This window comes from Toxorhynchites rutilus, chromosome 2 (genome assembly GCF_029784135.1).
Source record: "Toxorhynchites rutilus septentrionalis strain SRP chromosome 2, ASM2978413v1, whole genome shotgun sequence".
Lineage (NCBI taxonomy): Eukaryota > Metazoa > Arthropoda > Insecta > Diptera > Culicidae > Toxorhynchites > Toxorhynchites rutilus.
This window is the reverse complement of record NC_073745.1, coordinates 199536674-199560816: the sequence shown is the minus strand read 5'-3', so window position 1 is coordinate 199560816 and position 24143 is coordinate 199536674. Positions and strand designations below refer to the sequence as shown.

General features: G+C 38.9%; 1 protein-coding gene across 1 annotated transcript in view; it reads left to right on the top strand.

The window, feature by feature from the left end:
* Positions 1–1973: 1973 nt before the first annotated feature.
* LOC129767730 (uncharacterized) overlaps positions 1974–24143 on the top strand; it is a 428772-nt gene continuing 406602 nt past the window's right edge. The window contains exon 1 of the mRNA XM_055768886.1: positions 1974–3103. The gene's annotated coding sequence lies outside the window, so the exon portion shown is untranslated. The remainder of the gene's footprint in view (positions 3104–24143) is intronic.

Sequence of the window (24143 nt, the reverse complement as noted above, 5' to 3'; positions counted from 1 at the left end):
ATGAGCTGCTCAACTATAGCCAGACCCTCAACTCGGTTCTCTACTGTGAGCAGCTTGGCCGTTTGAAGCAGGCGATTGACCAGAAGCGACCAGAAATGATCAACAGGAATGGTGTTGTTTTCCACCAGGACAACGCTCGGCCTCACACATCTTTGATGACCTGCCAGAAGCTACGGGAGCTCGGATGGGATGTCCTATTGCACCCACCGTATAGTCCGGACCTGACTCCAAGATATTATCATCTCTTCCGGTCCATGCCAAACGCTCTTGGTGATTCTAAGTAGGCCTCAAAAGAGGCTTGCGAAAACTGGCTATCTGAGTTTTTTGCAAATAAGGAGGGGGGATAATGAAGTTGCCTTCTAAATGGCAACAAGTTTGCGAACAAAACGGCGCATATTTGACTTAAATAGGATAATTTTAAGTATGCTAAATAAAGCGTCAAATTTCGATCAGAAATACGACATTTCTTTTTCCCCAACCCTATATATTCAACTGCTTACTTTTAATTGATGACAGGAAAAAAGTCGAATTTCGTTAATTGTGTTAGAGTATCAAAAATAACTCTGTTTTGAGGAGGCTGAATTATATGACAATTAAAACTGAATAAAGACGAAGAAAACATATTCTCTGGAATTTCTTCATTCAATTATACCCTCTTCTTCAAATAAATGTCAATAGAACTTGAAAAACTCATAATAGTAACATTACAGAGTAGTTCAACTTCCGGTCTGTGACACCTTGCGCGACTATACGTGTTATGATTTTGCGCGCGAGTGCAGGAGAGTTAAACCGAGCTAGGTCACTGTGAAGCTTTAATACTCGAAAAAGCGCTTCCAGGTGCCAAAATTGAATGACATCAACGTACTTGAAGTGGGACCGAAGGGATAGCAGTATAAATATTTATCAACTGTCAACAAATTGCTTCACACCGCTTCTTCATGTTTTTTTTTCTGCTCGTCCGCTACAATCGTCCGATCATCCTATTATCACGACGCCGATATCGACGTATCGCAATATACCATCGAACCGACACCTCGCCACCGAAACGGCACACTCGAATTGCATAATGTCTCCCCAGCGAGGAGACACCGCGCTCTTATCGCAGCGGTCGTTCTACTTCTACATATTCCCATTTTCACACACAATCGAAGTCCCCAGCGGCAGCAGCATCAAATGAATCGTCGGAGCGCTCCGTCCGTTTCTGGGTCACATACCGAACGAACGCTCTCCTCTATGCAGCGCGCTGCGTTGATCAAGCGTGAGGGGTCTATCGCCTAAGGGTTGGGGGCTAGGGCTTCTTGGCCTTTTTCCTTCGAAAAAATCATCATTAGGCCATGATGGGGGTGGTGAAAAAGTGCATTAGAATACGTTGTTTGAGACGGGCAACAGAAGGTGGTGGCGGGCGGTTCTGGTGGAAATTATGCTTATTTTCACCAATACATACTGCTGTATGTTCTTGAGGGAAACTCGGAGAGTGGCGAGAGCCCCAGATGCACTCGTTTGTGGGAGTGAATATGTTTTACATGTGCCTCTCTTATGCTCTCGATCGAGCTTAGTGATTAGGTAAACATATGCAGCGAGCGTTGGGTAGCACATGTCTGTTTGAAGGTTGTGAGAGACCATCCGGGAGATGAGATTCTAGTGAACTTTGTTATTATGATGGTGGGAGAGAAGAGTATAACAGTTTTCATAATTTATTATCGATCGGCGTGCTGTCTGCTGGTTTCGGTGTTGGTGTTGGCCCCATCGCGAGCCCAAAGATTTTTTTTTGTGGAGACTCACCACCACAGTTCACAGTCTTATAGGAGCCCCCGTCAAAACACACCACGGCTAGATGGGTGTTGGTTTCAGCGCGATGTTGGCCGCCGAACTAGACGAGGGTGACGGATGTGTATTAGTACCATTGGGCAGACCAAGAGATGTTCCAGAGATTTGCACTGCGATATGTGTAGTATGTAGTCAGTATTAAATCGACCTAGCTGGCTGTTGGATAGTTGCTCTCCTCAGTACATGAAGCGCGTTTCGTTGTTACGGTTCATAGAGTTGCTTGTCGAGCAGAGCGGGGCGCAGTGTGTGGAAGAGATTAGAGAAGCAATGATGGAAAATTGTTTTCTCCAATGATTTTTGGACTGCAATCGGTGAAATTTCACGGTGCTATCGGGGCTATGTTAGTGGAGTCTACGTTCGCTACCGAGCAGTGTGAGCTATGACCGTTTGCGGATATACCCGGGACCATTAGAAACGATTTTTAATAGCCTGAGAGAAAGTATTTATGTGTCACCCCGTTTGACGGGTATATTGAGTTTTCCAATTCGACTCGGGCAATTGTGCCATTGGGTGGGAGTGGGAGTGTATATTTGCAAGACTCTTGCAGGTACGACGAGAGGGGCAGTTTGGCGTTGTAACGAAAATCCTGGAATCGGAGAAAATTGCCCGTGAGGTATCTCTACATGGACCCACACAGTGTCTGGAGGTGAAACGATCTTGGCTCAGCTTTCGTGGTGGGCTGTCCGGGAACTGCATATGTGTGTGCTGCAGTGCTCCCCCTGGAATGTTTCGGTCCAGGTGAGGCAAACATAACATTGGTACTGTGCTGTGGTCGATTGCAACTTATCAGTCAAACCAAGCTGCGTTAATGGCAGACGGGACCACCGATGGTGCTCAGTTGTGACTTGGAGTTATGTGTATACAAATATTTAGCTATGAAATAAGCACAAATATGAAAAAGTGAAGAATTCTTTTTTTTGCCTCTACGATATCTACCTATACAGCCTCACTTACATCTCGGCTATAGCTGGTACGGCAACATTGAAGCGCAAGAATCACAAACGACGGCTGCTGCGAGAGGACCACATCTCGCTCGCATCTCTCTGTCACTCTCTCTCGCTCTGACACTATCATCCCGTGTTGTGTGTATAATACGCGCGCGGAGTGTTGTTCGTGCTGTACGTGCGTGTAAAATTGGAATTCCGGTGTGCTCCGAGGGTTTGCAGGTCATCACGTCCAGTACCGGATTGCACACGTTTGTAGAAACGTGCAAGGTGAATCGCGGTGATATATGCACAATGCAATCCTAGCTGGCACACAGTGAAGAAGATTCCAGGTAAACCATCCAGTCCCACTCTGAAACAGAACAAAGCTTGTTCAAACCAGAAAGCGGAAAGCGAAATTTTTGCTCGGGTTGCTCCAGAAGAAGAAGAAAGTGTGTTTATTATGAGACGGAAAGTGATAATAGAATTGATATGCTAATCAACTCTCAATTGTCGATCCATTGGATACCCAACGCCAACGCAATAAAGTGCATTAGGGAGACTTTAAGCATGTCGAACAGCTGGATTTAGCTTGTTTATTTCCACCTTCATGCTATTCCAATAGGAACAACAAATTGTCACTGATGATTGATTCCAGAGATTCCTTCCCATTCCGGGGTCATCCTTTTGTGCTTTGTTCTATCGCGGTGTCAATAGTAATTGAAAAAGTTGGTTCAGTGTGTAAGCAAAGGTGTGGGAGGGGTGAGGTCCCTTGTTACCATGGCATCGTTTTCACCCTTCGTATATACAAAAGGAGTTGCTATACACGAGGTTTAGTTTGTGGTACTTGAGCGGAAGTTGTGTGAATGTGTCTCCTCCTGGATGTTGTTCCCTGCTGAGCCAGCTGAGTGAATGAAACGAGCGAGCGAAGGAAGTGAAAAAGGCATGTTAAGTGATGAGAGTTTTCCCAGTTACAATCTCTCCTTCTTCGGCCAGCCACCGGATGGATGGATCTCTTGATCGGGAGATGAAGCACGGACTAGGGTTCTTGACATTGAAACCGAAAACTGTGTAGTATGTGCGTGGTTTGTCTGTCGCTGGAAACGTTCCCGATGATGAATGAGTGCGGGATGCTGTGGATTGAAAAAATATATGCATGGATGAAAATGAACGCGTGTTGTGGTTTTACGTCACAAGAAAGATAGAATGTGTTCATAACTCTGAAGTAAGAATGAAGCGCCGCTTCAATAAATTGTGTGCGTTAGCGAAATAAGTATATTCGTGGATGGGTAATGTCGGATTGCATTGCTATGGCGCGAAAATATTAGGCTGTCAAAAAAGTCCTGCGGTATTTCCGCGAGGTGTTGTTGTAAGCGCGTAGTTCTAGTTGTATTCATTGTATCGAGTCATACTATAGCTTGTGGAAAGGTATTTTTGCGCGCTATAATATAGTCCTTGACAGTGTTTTGTTTGGTTAAGTCGTTCGTGAGTTCTAGTGTCGCAAATATGGAGCAAAATAAAGAGAAAATCCGACATATTTTACAGTACTACTATGACAAAGGCAAAAATGCATCTCAAGCTGCCAATAAAATTTGTGCAGTTTATGGACCTGACACAGTTTCCATTTCCACCGCACAACGATGGTTTCAACGTTTTCGTTCTGGTGTAGAGGTCGTCGAAGATGCGCCACGCTCCGGAAGGCCTGTTGTCGAAAATTACGACAAAATCGCTGAATTAACCGAGAAAGACCGGCATAGTAGCAGCCGTAGCATCGGCCAAGAGCTGGGGATAAGTCATCAAAACGTTATTAACCATTTGAAGAAGCTTGGATTTACAAAGAAGCTCGATGTATGGGTGCCACACACGTTGACGCAAAAAAACATCTTTGACCGTATCGACGTATGTGAATCGCTGCTGAATCGCAATAAAATCGACCCGTTTCTGAAACGGATGGTGACTGGCGATGAAAAGTGGGTCACTTACACACTTCTTTGGTGACGCGCCAGAAGCTCCGGTAGCTCGGATGGGAGCTTCTTTTGCATCCGCCGTATAGTCCGGACCTTGCACCAAGTGACTACCACCTGTTTTTGTCCATGGCGAACGAGCTAGGTAGTCAGAAGTTAGCCACAAAAGAGGCCTGTGAAAATTGGCTATCCGAGTTTTTTGCCAATAACGAAGCGAGCTTCTATAACAAGGGGTATTATGAAGTTGGCATCTCGTTGGGAACAAGTCATCGAACAAAATAGCGCATATTTGACTTAAAACAGATGATTGTAACTAATTTTATGAACAAATGAAAATTCAAAAAAAAAATACCGCAGGACTTTTTTGACAGCCTAATACATTGCGGTAGAATAAAGAAAACACATTTCTAAGGGTGGGTTTAGACTAGTGATATATTCAACTGAAGAAATATGATGAGATTTGTAGAAATCGCATCAACCGTTTACACTAGCGTGAACATCTATAATGAATATATTCATATTTTCGGTGAATTTATTCACCTGAAGTAGAACTGCATCCAACTTTAGTGATTTCTCACCAGTGAGAAATTCACAAGCGTTTACATATGCTGAATTTATTCAAGTTATATATACCTCGAATAAGTGTATCATATTTATTCTCACCCGTTTACACCTATTTTCACGTGAATAAATCCATCTATAGCTATAGATCTCCCTAATGTAAACCCGCCATAACGCTTTGCTGTGCGAAGCCAGATGCTAATTTTTGGTGACATATGAAAGTTTTTTGGCTAAAATAGCGACTGGCTGACTGGCTGTGACACAAATCCGTAATCGTACCCCACCTTGTAGATCTCTTTTCCTTTCTTTTGCAAGTCGAAAACAAGCTTTCGGAACATCCTATTTAGATGAAATTATAGTGGCATATGAGAGTTAAAAGGTTTGCTATCTGTTTTCAGAATAATGGTTTTTATTTCTCTAAAAATGGTGAATGTGTGTGCCAATGTATGAAAATTGACTCAAACTCATAATCGTACCCTGGTTGAAATCTACTCGATGTCGAAGGCGTTGGCCAATTTTCTAATTCCATCATTATTATGGTATCCCTTGTTCATTGCAACTATCTTTAGCTGTCTTTAGATTCATCTACGAGTTTTTTGGTGTATTCGGAAGGTATATTTATCAATTTTTCCATTAAGTTGTTTTTAGAATCGTTATTTTTAGAAATTTAATGGTTTCTAAATGTCCTACACAGATAACTTCCCCAGTTTTTTACTGGGCTTGATGTCGGAAGATTGTGGAGGAATATTAATAACTTTTGAGTAATTGTAATGTAACCATGTGCGAACTTCATATGTCTTGAGCTCTGGGTCATTGTCTTGGCAAAACTTGAATCCACGATTCCATCTCATTTTGTTCACACTTTGCTACATGCTACACCTTTAGGATGTTCAAGTAAACATTCTGATCCATTACACCATCGATAAAAACCAAATTGAGCAAACAAAAAGTTTGTAATTTGCCTAGGAAGGACAGCTTGAATGCCCGAGCACATGGTAGACCGTTTCTCAGCAAAAAAAATCAGTAACTCCAATATGATTATTCCAAACAGCATGAAACACATCAATGTCTTACTGGTAAGATGGTATTTCCATAGATGGGTCCTAATTTGATATTTTTGGCTCCTATGGTTATTGTTTCGTATGGAGGAAGCCAACGATGAATTAAACGTAAAAAATATGAAAGCAACTTTTAAACATGGTGGTGGTGGAGGGATGATATGAGGGTGCATATAGGGGCAATTTGATTTTTATCGATGGTGTATTGGATCAGAATGTTTACTTGATCATCCTGAAGAAAAATATTAAACAAAGTGTCAACGAAATGGGATAGAATCGAGCATTCAAGTTTTGCCAGGACAATGACCCAGAGCTCAAGAGATATAAAGTTCGCACATGGTTACATTACAATTACTCAAAAGTTATTGATATTCCTCCATCATCTCTGTAAAATCTAAAGTATGTAAAGTTTTATAGGATATTTTTGAGGATTCATATGTTTTAAAGGAAAATCCACCTTCTGTTGGTGCCGAGTTTCAACCAATCGTATTCCAGGATATGATCGGATATAAAATGTATCGAACAGTTACTGTTACCACAAGCATGGTGTATGGTCCATGCGGTAATTTGAAATTTTTATCGCCTCGCATGGTAGATGGAATATGAACAAAGTGTTTTCCTAGAGATTTCACCAACGACACGATCACAAGCGTAAGCGGTTATTCAATGTATCAACAAATAAATAAATAAATAAATAAATAAAAATGGGCAATAAATCACAAATATCAACAACGCAAACATTGGAATTGAAAATCGTTGAGTAGTACCATATTCGCCTCAGCCTGAGCAAAGCATTCAATGCTCATATTAACGTTGAGTTCTGCCGATCGCTGAAGAGCAATTAAAGCGACATAAATTATATTTTGTCTCTTTACAATTAACTTTTCAGAGACCAAACATATTAGTTATGTTAATGAAATATATTGCAGCAAGAAACATTATACAAACTTCCGTTGAAATCATTTCATTCGTTCTTTTTCATCGATCACATTCGATTAATTTTGAAGATCTTTACGATACAATAGTTATGTTACCAAAATATTCTCTAGAAATAATTTATATGGCAGAACAACGTTTGCTGGGTCAGCTAGTATTATATAATATTATTATATTTTTAACATCATGTTTGCACACCATTTGTATCAGATTTACATATCTAAATTAATATCAATATCTAATGTTGGTTTTTCTACATTCTATATTCTACATTCCGATTGGCGCGCTGCATTTTGTTTATGGTGTCCTCCGAGCGTAGCAGAAATAAAGTTTCTCTGTGTTGAATTCTTTACCTGTGTTCTGAAATAACCAAGAAAAGACAATATCCTGAGGAAAGCCTAAATAATGAATGGATCAATATGTTGACAGTAAACCCAAGCATTGAGGAATGCAACATCTACTTGAAAATTCGAATTTCTTCATTCAGAAATGGTGATTTCTAAACCCGGACAAACCATGATCATTTTTCGGACGAACCATGATCAGAGGTGAACGAACCATGATCATAATTTCTCTTTTAAGGAAAGCGTTTAAAAAAGTTACCCTATACAAAATGTTCACCGTCTCGAAACAACAACCTATGCAATATTTCAGCTCAATCGGACTTAAGGAAGAGTGGCGCAAAGCGGTCAAAGTTTGATTTTTTGTAAAAAATCAAAAATCACCCAAGGAGGATAAAAAAAGTAAATAAAATCGGGGTTTTCAAAAAAAAAATTGTGATGTCTTAAAATTGCATGAAACGTCGAGATCTAATGTCATCTCAGAATTTTTTTCTTGACAAAAATCAACACTCTGGAACTTTCGTTTTTTTTCGGAAAACAAGGCAAAACGTAGGGTTTTGGGTGCCAATAAAAATAGTAATCTCGATGTTCAATTCGGAACTTGCTGCGAAATGTTGATTTGCACGATAATATACCCTATGCAAAATACAAACTCATTCGATCTTCATTTACTAGCGAATTGATGTGATAACTTATAACAAAACACGTTATGTGAAATTGTGTCAAATGCTTTAGAGAAGTCAAGCAATATCAAAACAACTGAACCACCTTTATCTAATACCAGGCCAATATCGTCACAAATTTTGAGCATGGCAGTTTTGGTGATAATGCCCTTGCGATAGCCTGACAGATATTCGAATAAGATACCGTTATCCGCAACATACCTACAAATTTGGGGTTTCATTATTGATTCCAAAGCTTTTGATAATCAACTTAATATGCTCACTGGACGAAGATTAGTCATAGAACTATCTGATGATTTTTTCTTGATTGGTAGAATTTTTGCAGTTTTCCATGCCATACGATACGTTTTTTTCCTGATTATAAGACTAAACATGTGCGTTATCGGTTCAATTATGAGAGGAAGTATTAGTTTTATATATTTGATTGGAATTCCATCAAGTCCAGTTGCATTGGATGTAATACAATAGATGGCATTTATGACATGACACTCCTCGATATCCGTAAAGCTGAACATTTGTGGTAAGGACCCAACGTCTCCACGAGATTGATCATTGTGCGTAAAATTGCTCACAAAAAATCGATTAATTTCATCAGCACTTAAATTGGTTGGTCCTCCAAGGGTTGTTTTTTTTTTAAATCCTAACGCACGAAGGCGAAACCAAACATCTTTACTTGAAGTCGCATTTGCAAATTTTTCATTGAAATATTTTTCCTTAGCATCATTTATTAATTTTGTTACCCTATTTCTTAAGATTTTGAACATGGTATGATCTTCTACTCGCATTGATCTCTTCCATGAACGATATGCTAAATCACGATCTACCGTTGACCTCGAAATGTCAGAATTGAACCAAGGCTTGAACTTTGGGCATTTAGTTACCGTTTTCAAAGGAACAGTGTTCTCAAATAGTTCTTTTATATGACTATTAAAGTAATTTAATGATTCGTTGGAATTGTCAATGTTATAGAAGTAATTCCAATCAATTTGATTGAATAATGAAATCGTTAGCCCTGGGTCTATTCGCAATGAGGTACATATAGAGGTGGAGCAGTAGGCGAAGTGTAACTGTATTGGCAAACCAAATATCGTGTCGTAATTATTTGCATTCAATATGAAATGTATGTGGAAGAAACAAAACAATGTTGAAAGTACTTACGGTTGCATGATAATTTGAGTCAAAATTCTCATGAAATCATTCAACTGGTTGTTTTTAAACAGATGACAATTATATCGTGGCTTATTTCGATTATTTATGTGGTAAAAAGGTCCAGAGAGCAGTCGTATGCTTAGTTCTCGAAAGCAGTAACATTTTCGGTGAAATTTCGATTAATTGACGATTATTATCTCACAACATACACACCGACACTGAGAGCCTTCGAAGCATCATCTTCATAACGGTAAAATAATAAAACTTCGTTTGTTTCTATGAACGTGGGGGAGTGAAAATGGCACATGGAAATATCACTTTTATCCGTCTTTTTCGACGTGATTTCACAAATATTCACTTCACGCTATCACATTAGCTTCATATTTAGCGAGAGCTCTACAAAAATGTACGTTTTTAATTGATAAATTACTTCCTGAAAATAGCATTTTTACATAGATGCGGTGGGCAATCAAAGATAAACACAACGACTGACGTCACTATTTGCGAAATAGTTATGGCAGCGCATGCTATGTCGCTCGAAACTCGACCATCTTCATTACCTTTTTTCCAGGACATTGGTCTATTCGGTTAAAATCACGAAAACGGAATTCTTCAGTAGTTAGAACGGTGTCTATATTAACAGATGCAAATAGCAAGTCATGGTTGGACATAAACGGGACGTCGACCTGATTGAAGCGCAAAATATTGTTTATGTCACTAGTTAAAATATGGTCAATTTGTGAACAACCGACTGGAACGAGAAGTTGGACAAACAGTTTTGAAAACGTTTGGATCTGTCAGACCTTCCATGTAGCAAATTGGTATTGAAATCCAAAAAAAAAACTTTATCATATTGATACCTGGGATAGATACTATTGATTATGCTATGCTTCGAAGATCGATGCTTTATCATCGCAAATATTTTTGTCCGGAACATACACCGATTCGAGCCAGGGAGCGAACTCTCAGAACGGTGTGCATGAGTGGCGCTAATCTTGAATCCACTGTTCATTTGCGATATATTTCCGAGTAGGTGCATAACAGTCCAGGAATATCCTACAAACAAGACCTCCAACATCCAAACAACAGGCGCTACCCGCAGAAATGCCGCTCCAGCTTCTCCGATTACGGTACGGTTGAATCGTTTTCAATCGACACGTTTTCTGTTCCTCAACATAAACATTGACCATCGACTCAATGGATTCAGCTTTTATTAATCTCTTTTTTTGCATACAATCACACACACGCATACACACACACATGCATACGTTCGATTGTATCGAAACAGTTGCTGGGGTTCGTGTGGTGAAAAATGAAACGAAAACAAAATGCAATCGTGTAACATAATCGAAGCTGAGTGGAGAAATTTTCACGCCATAATTTGTTGTTTATATTGCCACTCTTCAGTCAGTACCGTTTGAGTTGTCAGACAAGCGTTAATGTTGGGGTGTGTGAGTATTGCTGTCTCCCGAAATGCGTTGGATCCAAAATCAGCGCTAATCACTTCACACTCTTGTGATTCAAATCATAATGATACCTATTCGAGCAGCGTTCGAAGATTCCAATTAATCATGCGCAAATAAACGCATATTATATTGATTTATTGCTAATTGGTGCCAACAAGCTAAGAACTGTTCGTGTAGCTTATACTGGGACTTATGCTAAAAGTTTGAAGCGTCAGTTTCTTATTTTCAGATTATTTCATGAATTGCATTGGGGCTGTCCACATACCATGTGGACAACTTTAGGGGGGGTAGGGGGTACGAAAATGTCCACGATTGTCCACGGAGAGGGAGGAGGGGGTTCAGATAATTTCCACGTGGATACATAAAATGAATATTTTTGAAAATACATTAACATCCATAATCAATAATGAATAAAATCTGCTCTGCATTTTTATCAAATTTCAATCTTGCCGCCCCTTGCGAGTACTCCGTATTTATCAGTAAGAGACCATATTTTTTCATATTGTTGAACTGTTTCGCTGAAATGTGTATTTTGAGAGTAACGCACATGAACTGAGAGTGATGGATTTATTTACATTGGCAGAAGAGGATCATACGTTCCGCCAGGACGAAGATACCACCAAAGTATGTTAGAATATTGTAATTTGAAAAGTGCGCGACATAGTTTTCTTAGGTACGGGTTTTGTTGTTGTATCTGTCTTCTGAGAACTCCAAAGGTGATGAACCGAAGGAAAATGAACAACAAATCACCTGGTCACAAAGCTTGGTCACGTAGAACGCTACAATATATTGGTTCCATACTTTTGCGTCTTGTGTCTGGTGAGATTGGAAAGGAATTCCGTTTTATGTGCTTCTACAGAGCTTCGATAGATTCTAACAAGAACTGCTTATAACTAAACGAAACAAAAGTCTAGAATAAACTAACAGAATTAGCCAATAAAATAGACGTCATATTCCATCAGGACAACGTCAATCTTCCTTCTCTTTGACAACCTGGCCGAAAATGTTAGGTTTGCCTGAGAAGTGCTATTTCACCCGCCATCATCACCATATATTGCACTTTCCGGTTATCAATTTTTCAGGCCACTTTTCTTGAGCGCAATAATTTCGACTCATTGGGTAGCATGGAAAAGAACCTTGTCCAGTTTTTTTACGAGAAACCAAACAAGTGTTGGGAGGTTGGGCTTTGAAATTGCGGAAGGATCGATTCAGCAATACCTTACATTGTGTAAACTAGGCATAAGAATTAACCAATCAATATTAAAAAAAACATCGCAAAGAAACTCAATGTTTGGAAGCCACATGAATTATAGTAAATTTTTGCTACATTTTGTAAATTTTTGACTGAATTTTCATCAGAAAATCGATCACGGTGTATAGAAATGGGTAAAATACGATATTGTTCGCAAAGATCATGGGATAAGCAAGACAAACCACTGCAAATAACATCAAAGCCAGGATTACACAAAAAGGGACGCGGTGTGTATGGTGGAACTGGAAGCGAATCTCCGATTATGAGGAGTTACATGGCCAAAAGGTTAATTCAATGTTGTACGGTTCACAACTGGATAGATTTCACGAGGCGATTATGGAAGAAACCACCAGAATCGATCAACAGAAAAGTGTCACATAAATCTTTGATGACGCAGCAAAAAATTAGGGCGATTAGTTGGGAATTTTTGATGCATCCATGGTTTATCCCAGACCTTGCAAACATATTTGCGATCTATTAAGAAATGATCGAGTTATAAGCATCCGAAATTTTTAGACGTAGTCCTACATCAAAAAAACATTCAGAAATTAAACAGAAAAACGCGAATACTTTTTAAATGACCCAATACATTCGAATAATTGTGTGTCTGTAAGAATGATACTTTGGATTTTTTTTTTATAGTAATCTTTCGGTTTTTCCTCAAAATAGGCCTCGGTTTCGGTAATCACTTCATCATCGGTCCTAAATTTCTTGCCAGCGTACATTCTCTTCAGGTCTGGCGACAGAAAATAGTCGCTGGGGGCCAGATCTGGAGGATACGGTGGATGCGGAAGCAATTCGAAGCCCAATTCGTGCAATGTTGCCATCGTTTTCATTCGTTTGTGATTTTTAAATTTTTTCACAATAATAAAAGTTGCTTCACTCTCAATGCTGTAACTCACGAACCAATCGACCGATTGCTGTCAAATTTTGACACGTATCCATGATGGTGCTTTGTGATAGTCAAGTATATTGTTGCAAGAGGTTCCATCTAGACGTCAACCTTATGAATTTTTCAGCCGAACTGCTACAGCTCAACCAACTTTCGTCGGCAAATAATTGTATAATAAGAATAAGAAAAAAAGAACTCCCGAGAATAGATTCTCAAGTGATTTTTTTATATGGATTTCAGCGGTAAAAACAACCTGACAGCATAAATGGAATTTAGAAGAAACTAAAGAGCGATACAAATAACTTCCCGGAGAATGCTGGAGAGAGAATAAACGAATTTAAAATAAACCGCTATTATTATTTAAGCTAACATTTTTATCCATAAAACTATAGAACACAAAATAGAATCAATCCCAAAATGAAATTTAAGAGAGATTCAATTTTATTTGGATTTTTTTTAGAAATAATTGGTGTAATGTCCACGTTGACAACAGGGGGAGGGGTATAGTAAATGTCCACGTTTGTCCACGGAGGGGGAGGGGGGTGTTTAAAAACATGATTTTTCTGTCCACGTGGTATGTGGACAGCCCCATTCTTAAGAGGAATTTAATTCATATTCGTCCTTCAAATTCCATATTACTCGAATGTTTCTAATGAGCCCTGAACATTGAAGGAAAGGCCGTTTACAAAATAAGGTTCATTGTTTCAATGCTTCGAGAGGAACTATAATGAGGGTGTCTAAATACCTCTACGTATTTGGACCCTCCTATATATTTTTTTCCTAATAATTGCGCAATGTTATTTAATTGTGAGACAATGTTCCATAACTAATAGAATAAAGCCATTTGTCGAAAATAACAGGAAAACTTATTACTTCTTCAAAAAACTTGCATTCTTCTATAAATGAAATTATTTACGACTCGTCCACAAATGCCGACAAACGACTTTCTCCTTACAACCTTTTGAATAACTTCCTGTGCTCACTACTTTTGCGATTCGTTCCCTACTTATTGCTGTGTCACATAACGAAATGAAACAAAAATAAACGCAAAACCTGATAACGATATTGCACTCTGAAACGAAACCTAAACCACTGAAATAGCGCTCCACGGCAATGCGCCCTTTCCCGGTGGCACCCTTTATTTTGACATGACATTTTGGGTTGTGAAATTGTTTCACGACAAAGAGTGACCTCTTCTTTGGTACGCGCCGTTCTTGTGTTTGTGTTTGTACTTTCCGGATTATCCGACCAGTTCACCTGTGCTCCTCCAACACCGTGGATTCCGTCAGCCAGAAGAATAGGTCGGCATTTAGAATTGCGAGTAATGCTGAGGAAAAACGGAAGCAGCTATGTCATGGCATTTCCGCCGCCCGTTTTTACTGTGATTTAGCATTATTCCGGCGATGTCTGGTACCTATATACGTAATCTGCGAACAGATAGAAAGGTGAACTGAGGAAAAAAAAGCGCCGGCTATTTACGGAGACTATGATTTGTTGAAGTTTTACTCAAACTGATTGTTGAAATTATTCACCATCTCGAGTTTTTTTTCCTCCAAATACACTTAACGAAAATTCGAGGACATCATCGATCTTTTTTTTTGGGGTGTGGTTTCATAAAACGTGGTTTAAAACGATTTTTTTTCAGGTTTCCCGATTTTTGAAAAATAGTATAATTAAAAAATTAACATTTTTCATTGGTTCATGTGATAGAGAGATACATACAGATTATACTCATGTGTAGCGTGGGCAGTAGAACATTAGAACATGAGATATCGTGAACGCCAGTTCGAAAAATCTAGTTTCGAGAAAAACGCGTTTGAATTTAATTGTTATGGCCGTACCAGATTATATGTCGCATCGCAAAAACTCGGTAAATAATGGGAATTTGGAAAAGTCTTTTCTAGGGTATATTCTGGAGTATCTAAGCTTCAGAAATAATAAAAATATATAAAATATATATAAAATATTTTTAAAATAACATCCAAACAACAAATTTGGATTTTTAAAAATTTCTACACTAGAATACCCTCTTAATGATTTCCGTATTGATAAAAAATGCTGAAATATATTTTAATTTTCGCGTTGGCACATTATTTTAGCCTGCGTTATCCGCGATTTTCGTTATCCTAGGTGACGTTGTCAGACTATTCCGTGGATAATCGGGGTTCTTCTGTATGCGTAACAAAATCAGTTCCTGTTAAATCATTTCTATAGAGAAATATATGATTGAACGAAAAATTACCCTTTCGTCTTTGATTATTAATGTTTGAAGAAATAATAATCGCACAGAAAATCGATAGGAACCTGTATGAATGCTGTACGAGGTGAAATGTTTCTCTAATTTCCCAAAATATTGATCAACAGGAAAAGTAAAAACAATTCCTTACTCACATTCCTATTCCCCACTATATGTAAACTAGCTCTTTTAACACTGTCAGTTGGGGGTCTCCGTAGGCACATTGGTTGCGCGTTCGCTTAGTAGGCGATCGATCGTGAGCTCAGAACTCAGGGCCCTCATTGACCATCTTTGTGTTGTTACAGAATAACTACGTCCACGCGACAATCATCAGCGATGGAGATCGATCCACGGTCGAAATAAGATCGATTCATCCATACAACTGCTCTACTCTGCAAGAAAGATCGGGCTGCTGTTCTATTAATAACTCAACAATGATCATATCAACTGTCTCCGCTGTCCGGTGGTTTAACTGGATAATGGAAGATTAGAAGGAATATTCTTACGCCTAAATGGCTACTGTGTAATGTGCTAATTATAGATATGATAAACGTGTGACATGCACACGATAAGAATTCGGCTCTGTTGCAGCTAAAATGCTAATGAGCCTAAAATCGCGATAAAATGGGATAAAAAATACACTGTCAGTTGTCTACTTCTTTTCGATTTGAGTTAGCAATCACAATCAAATAAGTGCAAGGTCAATTTTGGGAATTGTGTGGTTTATATTCAGATGCGGACTGATTCTCATATGCACAACTGTATGTTGCATGTTCCGTGACCAGATAGCCATTATAGTAATGCTTCGAAATCCGGACGCTTAAGCACTTACGAATATAACTTCAACTACTAAAAAAATATAGGAGGTTGTGTCCAAGACACGACCGCATTGTTGACGTAGAACTACGCTGTAGTTCAATTCAAGTCGCTTGTTTATAACTGCGAATATTATTTTATAATGCTACTAAATTTGAGAAATAACCATTCTACCAGTTCGGTCACCCTGAAATATTTTTTTCTTGTAGAACCATTTGACGATTATTGTTTGATGATTCATTCTTGTCCTCGCAGAACAATACATGCTCGAGATAAGCGCAGTTATCATCCTTAGTGGAGAAAGCTTTGCTACTGGCAAGCGAAACCGAATCACATACAAAATTCCAGAACGACATTTTCATTCTTGGTGACTAAATAAACGAAATAAACTCTTTCTGTTAATCTCAACAACCTTGAAAAGAGTAGTATTGCTTCATTATGATCAAGTTTAGCGCAAATGCAATCCTATAAATAAATTATTAACTTATTATAACTTATTGAATAACTTGGTATTCCCCAAATAATTTTTTGGAGCGTCAGTTCAATGCATTGATGCAATGTCAAAGCCACCAACAAAGCCTTTATGATGACGGAAAACAAACAATGTCAGTTGCTTGGAAAAAGGCTGAATATTTGCCTCAACAGAGATTCATTAGTAATATCCTAGCGCAAATATTTCCCTCTCGCTATCTCCCCTCCTTGTCGCAACGTTCGGATCGACATGTTCACCCGCAACAGGGCAATACGTTAAAACGCACGCACGTACGCACACAAATATCCATATATCGATGCCTTGAAGCAATTAAATATACACACACTTATCTCCGTTTTGCGCTCTTCTCAACAGAAGGCCTTTCTGTTGATATTGCCAGTCTAGATTAGCTTAGCTATCATCCTTTGTGGAGAAAGTTTTCCTACCGTCATGCGAAACCAAATCACTGACAAAATTCCAGAACATTTATTTTCCTGGTGAGATGACGATAGCCTAGCTTGATGATTGCCCACACAATTGTGTAGCTCAGAACATTGATGCAATGGCGTCAGTTTTATGCAATGATTGCAATGCTAGAGATATCAGCGAGTCAGTAATTTGGTCGCGTCCACAGCTCAATCCGAAACTAAGACATGTGAAACTTTAAACTTCTTCAGTTCATTCATCTCTAACCTTCAAAAAGGCCCTTGGAAAACTTTACTTTATCCTCGTATTACTCCTCCACTCCTCACTGTCCAGCTCGCTCAGCAACGATGTTGTTCAGTCGGTGTCCTCACGAATAATGAAAGTTTGTCTCAGCGAGATACAATGTTTATACTCTAGGCGAAAATTCCCCTACATTCTTCTTGTTTTCCCTTTGTTTTCGAAGACTTTAAATCTTACGATTTCCCCTTCGTTGCTCGTCGATAAGTTGCCCGTTTTTGACAGGTCTATTCGGGAAAGCACACGAATGGACAGAACAAATGTATGGGAGAATGGAAACGCTTATAGTTTTCATGAATTTTAACCATTTACACACCATGGGATTGTAAATTTTAGGGAAATTCCGATTCGTTTGGTATGCAAATCGCCAAAATCCGTTCGCGGCAAAAATAGTTATCAAAAATAGTTTTTTTGACGTAGAACAACGCCTTTCATTAAGAGTGCCAAATCAAAAAACAGGTCACGTTTTTATGAAACAAAGTTAACAGCATTATTTCATAAAAACGTGACCTGTTTTCTGATTTGGCACTCTTAATGAAAGACGTTGGCCCTGATTCTCGAATACACTTCACGGTGGAAACGAAATGAACGGCACGCCATTGAACTACGTTTTACGAGTTAGTGAAGCATCGAAGATAATGATGAGTTTTCAGGCAGAATGAGCACTTTTCAAATAAAAAATCATTAATGAAAATTATCTTCTTCGTATCAAACTGGTATTCAATGTGAGTGGAAAACTTTGTTTTCTTCATGTGGTATAATAATCCCATACAAAAATTTCATCTGAAGATAATTTGATATCATAATGATAAATTTAGTGGGAAACTAATCTCGCATCCAGATGTCGACACCGTACCGTTGTCATCGCGAATGCGTTTCATACCGTTTTCACCGTGAAGTGTATTCGTAGTGTATTCGAGAATCAGGCCCGTTGTTCTACGTCAAAAAAATGTGATGATTCCAGTATTTACAAGTATTGGGCGAGAGAAATAATTCAATGACAAGCAATAGACAATAGACAACTTTAACTCATGAGCTGAAGATTTGATGGAATTACCCCAATGAGTGAGTGTGCATCCGCTTACCCCCAACGATTTTCTTTCACCGCGGGTGTTCTAATATGTTAAATAATTTTATCTTAGGTTGTTCATGAAATCCATCCGCCTCCGAGTGTTCTAATATGTAAAATGTTTGAGAATCCGTGACACAATTGAGCCACAAAATATGTCGTCAGTTCGTTACATTGGTGCGATGTTCTCCCGGTGGACTTGTAAGCAGGGTTGTCAACTATTAATTATAAATGTCAGGAAGAATGAAAATAAAAATCAGGAAGAAATAAGTACTCCCAAGCGCCTTTTTTTGTGTTCAATGTATGTTTTTTATAGTTCAGGTGAACCACGGAGAGTAACTATGAAGTGTATAGTTTACGCAAGCTTAAGCACAAGTGCAGGTCCTTTTATTGAGTGATCGATCGTGGGTTCAATCCCAGAGCCCGCTATTGATTTATCTTTTTTTTTTTTTATTGGATGACATTCAATATTCTGATGCAAAATTTAGCATGGAAATCTTGCTCTTGCTTTTACTTCTTTCATTCCAGTGTACCAGCTCTCATATATTTGCATGTTTTCAGAAATAGGGGCTGACAATGAGCGAACACAGTTCAATCCCAGCTGGCGTCGTTGGGATTTTCTGAGGCGAAAAATCTCTGGTTACGTCTTCCTTCGGAGGGGAAGTAAAAGAAGTTGGCCCGGCTCATGAGTTGTTGAGTCTGATAGGTAGGAACAGGTGGAGTCGCTTCCCTGATGTCGGTGATTGGCACTAAAGTGGCGGAAATAGGCCGACGAAAAATAAGCGAAGATAAAAAAAAAAAAAAAAATGAGCGAACAGTTTATAAGCGGGATCCTCTAAAACGAGGGAAAGCTATTCATTTCGTGTTCATACTTCTCGAAGTGAACCTCTGTTCTATTTTAGCGCTCATTCAAGAGTTGGTGCTTGTTTATGTACTATTCCTGTTTTGAGAGTTACGGGTTATTTTTGTGCTGCATTTTATTTGCCTCGTTGTAAGGTAAATGATTTTGGTTTGTCCAGTCGAAAATACGATCATGGTTTGTCCACTTTTTTATTTATTCATTTTAATTTTTATTCAATTAATTCGCAGTGCTGATTGTATATACGCATCATGCGATTGATAGGAGCGTTGTTTGCATAATTTGTTCTGGATGTTTTGGTTAGAAACAAATTGCGTGTTCTTAGTTGACGCCCAGGTACACAGAAATTTAATTTTTCCAGCAATTCAGCTGATTGTACTCGTTGCGAAATTAGATCATTAACAAAAGAAAGCATTGCAAATTTACGGCGTTCCTTTAGTGCTTGGATGTTTATAAGCATGCAACGTGCTTCATATGATGAAAGTGGAAATGAGGTCCAGTTCAACTTACGGAGTGCAAATAAGAGAAACTGTTTCTGGACTGACTCAATGCGTTCTTCATAAACGGCCATATACGGGTTCCAAACGATGTTACAGTATTCCAGAATGGGCCTCACGTTTGTGATATACAAAAGCTTCATTGTGTATGGGTCCTGAAAGTTATGTGAGAAGCGTATGACAAAGCTTAACACACTATTTGCCTTATTGATTACAGAGGTGTAGTGTTCTATGAATGTGAGTTTACAGTCCAGGAAGACGCCTAGATCTCTAACTATTTCACATTTCTCTACATCTTGATTTCCAAGACGTATTACAATATTTGGTACATGATTTTTTCTGCTAAATGTAATGGAGTTGCATTTTTTTACATTCAGTTTTAGTAGATTTTTATTACACCAAGTATGGAATACATGTATTTCGTTTTGGAATGCTTCGATGTCGTTTTCACTACCAATTTCCGCGAAAAGCTTCATGTCGTCTGCATACACAAGTACATTTATACGCTTGAGAACGAAGGAGATGTCATTGACGTACAGAATGAAAAGAAGAGGACCAAGATGATAGACTTGTGGGACTCCCGAAGCGGGACTTTTACTGGATTTGAGAGAGAATTTTGAAAATGAACAATTTGTTCACGATTTGTTAGATAAAAATTCAGCCAGTTTAAGAGCCCTTGTTCCATTCCAATTTTCTGCAATTTGAAGAGTAGTAATGGAATGTCGATGCGGTCAAATGCTTTACTGAAGTCAGTGTAAAGAGCTTCTACGTGTTTGCCATTTTCCATTGCATTCAAAATAAAAGTCTCCAATGCCAACAGATTAGTTGCAGTTAAGTGGCCTTTGAAGAAGCCATGTTGCATTCACGTTATTCTATTCTTTACTTGTTGGAAGACTCTTCCATTCACTATTGCTTCGAGTAGTTTAGGAATGCAAGAGATAATGGCAATTCCACGATAATTACGTACGTCAGATTTAGCGCCTGATTGAGAGATAGGTACCAAAAAAGATTGTTTCCATTTTTCTGGGAATATTCCAGTTTGTAGTGACATATTGAAAATGCAATGTAAGGGAAGGGTGAGTTCCTCAGCCAGGTTCTTTAGGAATATAGGTGCTATTCCGTCAGGTTCTAGTCCTTTCGTTCCATCTAATTTCTTTAATGCATATTTCTTGTTGTGAAAGATAGTTTACCGATATGTCATTTGGATATTCCGGTAGAAATAAAAAATAGTCCCCATCGCGATTTTCTTCGGAAAATGTGGTATATACTTCCTGAAAGAAATTTGCAAAGAAATTATAAATTTCGTTTGAAGATTGTTTGAATGCTCTATTTCAGCACAGCTTTGTCAATTCAGGTATTCGAATGTTTCAAAACATATAATAAAATTGTCTTTTTAATGATTTACAGTAGTTTTATAGTAAATTTTTACGGATTCACATGTTTTAAAGGATTATAAAATACACCTTCTATTGGTGTCAATGCGCCCCTCATTTGAGCTACCTTTTAATCAATAACCGGATGATTATTTGGCACGTATTCAGACCTTTTCTGGACTATAATACTTATAAATATTGTAAACACCATTCTTGTACACCATTCGTATCAGATTTACATAGCTAAATTAAATTAACGCTTTTCGATGACCACAACTCTGATCATGAGCTGTCCAATTCACTAATGTTGTTTTCTCCACATGATTTATATGACAACCACTGCAGTTTGTTTATGTTGTCCTTCGTGCGTAGCAGAAGGTGTTGGGTGTGTTGGGGTGAACACTTGCCCAAGAAAAGGCAATTATCTAAAGAAAGCCTAAATCATGAATGGATCAATATGACGACAGTAAATTCGAACAATGATAAATACAACATCCACTCGAAAATCCGAATTTTTTCATTCAAAAATGGTGATTTCTGAAACCGGACAAACCATGAACTTTTTTTTGGACAAACCATGATTATAATTTCTCTTTGAGGAATCGTTAAAAAACATAAAAATTTTAACAATTTCAACGTCTTATGGTAGTATTCGCCACTAGAGACTTGGGGCTTTCCAACAAATCCAAACTCGTATCGATTATATGTGATTTTAATGAAGAAAAATCGATTTGCTCGACTAGTTGCATAAAAACACTCTAAAACGGACAAACCAAGATCATTTACCCTATACAACACCCTAGATTATGTGTTCAGAATGAAATTACGGAAAGTAAAAGAAGTATCAGTCAATTGTCAAAAAAACAAATTGTAGAACAGCTGATGCTGATTTCAAGTGCACCCGTGGCCGAGTGGTTAGCGTCTCACATTATTATGCCGAGTGTTCAGGTTCGATTCCCGTTCTGGCCGGGGGGATTTTTCATCCAAGAAATTTCCTTCGACTTGCATTGTGGTTACGCATATTCAAGAGCTTGTCCCTCAGTATACATTCAAGGCGTGTTATTTGGCTTACGAAATCTCAACTAAGTATTAATAAATGACGCTAGTTAATGCATACGTTGAGACGGCAAAAGTTCCACAGGGAACGTTAATGCCATTCAAGAAGAAGAAGAACAGCTGATATTATTTTCCAAAATGGCCGCGTAATAATCAAATGGAAAAACACCTAAAACAATAACCAAAATACCTGAACATTTAACTTTATTCCTAACATCCGAAAAAAAAACACGAACATTCATTATTTTTCGACCTTCCAGACAGGGGTCTCTCCTTAAGTACATACTCAAACTGTTAATTGGATGACACCAATTTTTGACGACAGATGATGGCTTCAAAAACAACGTTCCTCCTAACCTTCGGCACCGGATGGGAAAAATGACTTTGACAAGAGTTTCGAACGCATGTGAAAGTGGAGGAGAATGTGTTGAAAAACAATGAAATTGTTCTCAATGACGCCATTGGCTAATATTCGGCTTATAATGACCTCCACGGTGGAAACAGTCAGTCGGTTTCATGATCTATTAAAAATTGTCGCCAAAAATTGTAGATGTTATAACTGGTCATAACCCCCGTCTTTTTTTTAAATATTTTCTGACTGAGCTTTATAAAAATCGCAAACCGACTGACGAGATACTTTTGTCTGTCAGGAAGTAATGAAAATAGTCTTCTCGTTTCATAAACGAATTCCACTTCGTCCACCCGCCGTACCATAAATCATTCACGTTATTGATAACTTGGTCTTGGTGGCAGTTTATTGTTTGGAATTCTTCGCCCATGTTCTTGACGTACCAAATATGTGCTTCTCCTCGGTTCGAAATACAAACATTTCACAGAACGGAAAATACCAACCACCTTTCTCTCTCTCTCACAAACAATCGCGCCGCGCAATGCCGAGATTCAACGCAGCGCCATGATTTATGCGTTCCTTTCTTCGGTCAAGTCACTACACGCACGGACCCCGGAATGCTTGCCTCGGGGGCTTCAGACGCTGGGGCTGTTATGGAAATTCAAGGCAAATAAATGCCGCCCATGGAAAATTTGCATTTTTGTCACGCCACGCAAGATTTGTGTCTGTGTGTGTGTGTGTGTGTGTGTGTGTGTGTGTTCCAGTTCCGGAGTTCGGAACAGGCTTTTGAAGGCACACTGCTATGGAGACATGGTGGCAAAACTTATGCTGCGTAGAGCAAGCAAACAAGTATCCGCAATGGAGGGATCCAAACAAGTTGTTGGTGCCAACAAAATAGTCCAATCATTTTGCACGCGCCACGCTCGGATCGGTTCAGGTTCAGGCAAGACACGCGCAGGGTTTCGTTGAATGACCCGATAGATCTTGCCTCGGTCGGATTACTTTCAATTTCCAACTTTCATCGTTAAAAATAGGCCTTTCCCCGCTACTCTGGGGAATGGTTGTTGATGGTTATATCTGGTTGTATATTGTCAAAATATAGGTTGTCTATCGGTGCGGTTGGCAATGATGGATTATATTCGATTGTAGGTCAATGCAGTGGCCACCACTGCATTTTGTGAGTTGTTATTCAACCTGATGTGAGAAAAGCAGAGAGTTGTTCTTGATAACACGTTTGCTTGGTGCGTTCCTTAGAGTCATAGGCCGTCAAGGCCAATTGGTACAATTTCCGCGTTTTACGACATTGACACGCCCTGGCGCGGAATGGCCTCCATCCATTAGCGTTCGCACTTCCATCGAGCGCCGTGTCGACAAATGCCTGAGCTCTCTCACTCGCGAAACGAGATATACTTGTTTGCATATACAGCAATTAATCGCACCACTCAAATAACTCACATGTGTGTATCTTAATAATAAACAAACCATATTCCCACATTTGCCGAAATGTGTACCGGCTGTACATAAACAGAAGACGCGAAATGATAATAGCAATAAAAGCGAGTTGAATGATGATTTATACCGATGACGGTTGACGTGTGTGCGATTCGCGATTCGCGGTCGAATGTCGTGTGAAGGTAAACC